At 38.9% G+C, this 6,000-nt stretch overlaps 1 pseudogene; it reads right to left on the reverse strand.

Annotated features, from left to right (window-relative positions):
• Nucleotides 1-4,421: 4,421 nt before the first annotated feature.
• LOC130844400 (26S proteasome regulatory subunit 10B-like) lies at nucleotides 4,422-5,593 on the reverse strand (annotated as a pseudogene).
• Between the last annotated feature and the right edge of the window lie 407 nt (nucleotides 5,594-6,000).

Consider the following 6,000-nt stretch of genomic DNA (forward strand, 5'->3'; position numbering starts at 1 on the left):
TCTAGCCCCGCCCGAGTGCCTGAGGGTGTTTGTTATCCCTGAGCGCCTTAGGTGGCCCACAGGGCATCTCTCCACTGCCTGTTGCAGAGGCACCGAAAGAGAGGGAGAGGCTACGCGCGCGGCTCCTCCCCCCCACCCGTGAGCCTGCAGCCTCCAGCCGCCATCACGGCCGGGCAGCTCTCAGGGACGGGCACTCCTCTCCGCGGACCTCCCTCCTGTCCTCTCGGTCCGTCACCCTACCGGCAACAATGTTTCTCACCCTGAACCAGCTCTCCGGTTCCCACGCTCCCGCTCCCGGACCCTCCGTTCAGCCGCGGATCGATGTCTCGGTCCGGGAACGCTGAGCTGCGCTGCGGACCCTCCGTATGTTTCTCACTCCCTCCCGTCTGCCACAGCTCCGCCGCTTCACCCTCTTTGAGCCCTCGTAGATGCCTCCCTACCGGCTCTATGTCGGGCTCCCCGCAGCCCTTTCTGGTGTCCGAGGCCGTCTGCTGGTGTTCAGCTGGTTCTCTGTGGGAATGACTGCGTCCTTCCGTGCATTCCCAATGCATCTGTGGAGAGGGATGCACTCCACGTCTCTCTACTTCGCCGCCATCTTTTTCTCCTCCCTGCAATATTTTAAATTCAGTAATTAGGTCTAGTAGCTTTTTTTTTGTCTTGTCCTAGATTGCTTAGGATTTTTTATGTATAAATAATCATCTATAGAGACAGGTTTTTTTCCTTCCTTTTCAGTATGATGTGTGTGTGTGTGTGTGTGTGTGTGTGTGTGTGTATCTCATTGCATTGCCTAGGACCTCCAGTACAATGTTGACTAGAGAGTGAACATCCTTGCCTTGTTCCAGTCCTGGGAGAAAGCATTCGTTCTTTCACCATTGAGAATGATTTAGATTGTTTTTGCAGATGCACTTTATCAAGTTGAAACACTTTCTTTTTTATTCCCAGTTTGCTGAGAGCTTTTATCATGACTGAGTTTGAATTTTGCCTGGTGCTTTTTCTGGATATATTGAGATGATTATTTGGATTTTCTCATTTATTCTTTGAATATGGTGAATATCATTGATTTTTTTGAAGGTTAAACTAAGTTTGTATTTCTCAGATAAAATTTGAAGAATCTGTCATGATGTATCATATATATGTATATTCCACCCCCCCATTCCAAATACTTGCTACTAGTTAAGGGTTTTTGTGTCAGTGCTCATAAGAGATATTGATGTATAGTTTTTTCTTATGTCTTTGTCTGGTCCTGGTATTAGACTAATGGGCATCTCATAAAGAGAGTTGGGGAAGTGTTGCCTCTTCTATTTTCACAAAGAATCTGTGTAGGATTGTGTTATTTCTTAATTATTTGATAGAATTTGTCAGTGAAGTTATTTTGGCTTCAAGTTTTTAATTATAAATTCAATTTAAAAATAGTTATATTTAAGACATTTCTCCAAAGAAGACATACAGGTGGCCAACAAACACATGAAAAGATGCTCAACATAACTAATCATTAGGGAAATGCAAGTGAAAGCCACAATGAAGTATCACCTCATGCCGGTCAGAATGGCCATCATCACAAAATCTAGAAACAATAAATATTGGAGAGGGTGTGAAGGAGAGGGTGTGGAGGAAAGGGAACTTTCCTGTACTGTTGGTGGGAATGTAAGTTGGTACAGCCACTATGGGAAACAGTTTGGAGGTTCCTTAAAAAACTAAAAATAGAACTACCATATGATCCAGTAATCCCACTCCTGGGCATATACCCAGAGAAAACCATAATCCCAAAAGAAACATGTACCATAATGTTCATTGCAGCACTGTTTACAATAGCCAGGATGTGGAAGCAACCTAAATACCCATCAACAGATGAATGGATAAAGAAGATGTGGCACATATATACAATGGAATATTACTCAGCCATAAAAAGGAATGAAATGGAGCTATATGTAATGAGATGGATAGACCTAGAGTCTGTCATACAGAGTGAAATAAGCCAGAAAGAGAAAAACAAATACTGTATGCTAACTCATATATACAGAATCTTTAAAAAAAAAATGGTACTGATCCCAGTGACAGGGCAAGAATAGGGATGTAGGTGCAGAGAATGGACTGGAGGACACGGGGGTGGGGGGGCGGGGGGATGAAGGGGAAGCTGGGATGAAGTGAGAGAGTAGCATAGACATATATACACTACCAACTGTAAAATAGATAGCTAGTGGGAAGTTGCTGTATAACAGAGGGAGATCAACTCGATGATGGGTGATGCCTTAGAGGGCCAGGATGGGGAGGGTGGGGGGGAGTTGTGGGAGGGAGGGGATATGGGGATATATGTATAAATACAGCTGATTCACTTTGGTGTACCTCACAAGCTGGTACAAGAGTGTAAAGCAATTATATTCCAATAAAGAGCTTAAAAAAGAAAAAAAATAGTTCTATTTAAATTTTTTATGTCTTGAGTCTATTCTGCCATTTTTTTTACTTCAAGAAATTAATTCATTGTATGTAAGTTCTTAGGCATATTTATTGGCATAAAGTTGTTCATAATATTTCCTTTATTATCCTTTATTTTCTTTAAATTTTTTTTAATTTTAAAAATTTATTTATTTATTTATTGGCTGCATTGGGTCTTAGTTGCTGCTTGCCAGCTCTCTAGTTGCGGTATGCAGGGGCTGCTCTTCGTTGCAGTGCATGGGCTTCTCATTGCGGTGGCTTCTCTTGTTGCAGAGAATGGGCTTTAGGCAAGTGCACAGTTTTGGTAGTTGTGGCTCGTGGGCTCTAGAGCACAGGCTCAGTAGTTGTATAGCACAGGCTTAGTTGCTTCACGGTGTGTCGCATCTTCCTGGACCAGGGATTGAACCCATGTCCCCTGAATTGGCAGGCGGATTCTTAACCACCGTGTCACCAGGGAAGTCCCTCCCTTATTATCCCTTAAATGTATGTAGGATCTGTATGATAATAACTCTTTTATTACTTATTTTGGTAATTTATGTCCTTTTTTTCTTTTTCTCTTGATAATTCTGAGGTTTATCAGTTTTATTAATGTTTTCAAAGTAGCAGATTTTGCCTTCGCTGGTATTCTCTTAATTTTTTTCTATTTTGTTATATTATGCTTCTAGCTTTATTATTTCTCCTCTTTACTTACTGAGTTTTATTTCCTTTTTGTTTTCTAGTTTCTGAAGTTATTGGTTTTAGACCTTTCTTTCTTTTTAAAAGAAGCATCTAAGGCTATACATTTCATTCTAATCACAGCTTTAACTGTATATGTAACTCATTTTTATTCATTACAAAATATTTTGTTTTCTCTTATATTTTGTCTTTGACCCATAGTTTATTTATGTTTGCTTTCAAATTCCCTGTTTCACAATGTTTACCAAATAGTTTTTTCTGTTGACTTCTAATTGAATGATGTTATTGACAGAGAATATTAATCTTTTAAAATTTATTGGGAGTTGTTTTATGGCCCAGCATTTGCTCCATCTTGATGATTATTCCATGTATACTTGATAAGAATGTATATTCTGCTATATGTATATGCTGTGGTTTGGTGGAGTATTTTATAAATGTCAGTTGAAGTTGGTTGATTGTGTTGTTCTCAATGTTCTATATCTTTACTGATCTTGCTGTCTTCTGTCAGAGACAAGTGTTGAAATGTCTATAATTGTGTATTTATCTATTTGTCCTTTTAGGTCATTTATTTATTTATGCTTCATGTATTAAAAAATTCTATTACTAGGTGCATGTTATATCTTCTAATGAATTGACAGTTTTGGCTATTATAATGTCTCTCTTTATCACTGGTAATTTTCCTGATAATATAGCAACTCCAAGTTTTTTATGATTAGTGTTTCCATCATATATAATTTTCTACCATTTTATTCTTAATCTGTTTTCATCCTTATGTTTAAAAGTGGTTCCTCGTAAACAGGATGTAGTTGGTTCTTGCTTTTTCATTGAGTTTGACAATCTGTGCCTTTTACTGGGAATGTTTAGATCATTGATTAGTGTAATTATCAATATGGGTTGGATTTAAATCTATACTTCTGCTATTCTCCTACATGATTTCTGTTCCTTTTTCTTCTTGTATTCTATAGGGTTGAAATCTTTTAAAATTTCATTTTATCTCTCCTGTTGGTTACTTAGCTATTTCTTAAAATTTTGAGATTTAGTGACTGGTTTAGGGTTTACAGTGTGCATCTTTATCACAGATTACCTTCAAATAATTTTATCACTTCATATGCATTTTAAGACCTTTTCAACATGATACTTCCATTTCCCTCTCCTGTCTTTTCTGTTATGTTACATCTTTTACTTCTATATCTATTATAAACTACACATTTTTATTTTGTTTTCAACAGTTATCTTTTTTTATTCATACACTTTTAATGAGATTATTGCTATTGCACGCATTTTCTTCAACTGATTTTTACATTAGACCAATGTCATGTAGCCATCAAAACTCTGTAGTCAAATTTAGGCTCCAGCTTCTTAAAATCAGCCACTTCTGATTGTTTTCATGAGGCTTTTGTACACTACAGACTCATAATCAGCATGAATTGTAAGTATACCTTGCTTCAGTGCAAACATTTCTCAGGTCTGCTCTATTAAAGCCCTCTGAAAGCTTCATGACTGCTTCTAAATAACCGATTTTATCATCCTTTGTAATGGTACCTTCATGGATTTTCAGTGTATCTAATCTTGCTTATAAATAAATCAAAAATTTTTTTTCTATTTACCTGGGGACAGCAAAGCAGGATTCACTGTACTTGTTTCTGGCCATGATCATTTTAACTCTATGCAGAGTATCATATCCATCCATTTGATTGACTCCATTCAAATCATCTGAACCTATCAGTTAAAGTACTTTCAGAAAACTAATATTCGCCCAATGGCATCTGTTTTATTCAGAAAAATGATGCATGGCTGATAATCTCTGGCATAGTTTAACATTTCTCTGATCAAGTGAGCACTTCACCAATGTACTTGTCTACAATAGAACTAGATACAACATTTAAGAAATTGTAGTCCAGCTGGCTAACAACAGCTCTTGCTGTTAGTGTTTTTCCTATAACTGGTGGTGCATACAACAGCCTTTTAGCCATATTACCCCTACATGGGAATAATTCAAGGTTTGTAAGAGGTAGTTCTGTTACCTCTGTTAATTTGATGATCTGTTCTGATAACACCACAATCTCAGAAAAAGAAGTATTACCTGTGTCCTTGTGAAACATGCTGTAACACAGTGGATCTTGGCAAATGTCAATGTAATCACATCCAAACAGCTCTTGTTCCTACTTTTTTCAAGCTGACAATGACAACCCACAACATATCTTGATCCATTTGTAACTTTAACAAGTGAATTTTTCTTCAATTAATTCCTTAAGTACTTTACCCACAATCATTCCAGATTTGGGTGATTGTAGAGCCTTCAGATCATTTTCAGATTTTTCATACTGATTGGTAAGTTCTTTTAGTTGTTCCCTTAACTGTATGAGACAGCTATTAATTGTCTTGTGCTCCAGCACCTTTTTTGGTGACAGTCTTGAAGTTCATTATCTCTGTGGTCTGCCATGATGAGATGCCATCACTCATAGGGGATGCCAAGAATGGCCATGGCCACTGAGGTAGGGGAAGAGGTGGGATGAAGGAGGGGAGCAGCACTGGAAGGAGGGGGATGGATGGCCCTGCCCATTCCAATATTATCATTTTTATTTTTTTTTGGCTGCATTGGGTCTTTGTTGCTGTACATGGGCTTTCTCTAGTTGTGGCAAGTGGGGGCTACTCTTCATTGTAGTGTGCAGGCTTAGTGCGGTGGCTTCTCTTGTTGTGGAGCACAGGCTCTAGGCGCATGGGCTTCAGTAGTTACAGCATGCAGGCTCAGTAGTTGTGGCACGCAGACCCTAGAGCACTCGGGCTTCAGTAGTTGTGGCACACGGACTCAGTAGTTGTGGTGCACGAGCTCTAGAGCGCAGGCTCAGTAGTTGTGACTCATGGGCTTAGTTGCTCTGCAGCATATGGGAT

The sequence above is a fragment of the Hippopotamus amphibius genome, chromosome 2 (assembly GCF_030028045.1).
Source record: "Hippopotamus amphibius kiboko isolate mHipAmp2 chromosome 2, mHipAmp2.hap2, whole genome shotgun sequence".
NCBI classification, from domain to species: Eukaryota; Metazoa; Chordata; class Mammalia; order Artiodactyla; family Hippopotamidae; genus Hippopotamus; species Hippopotamus amphibius.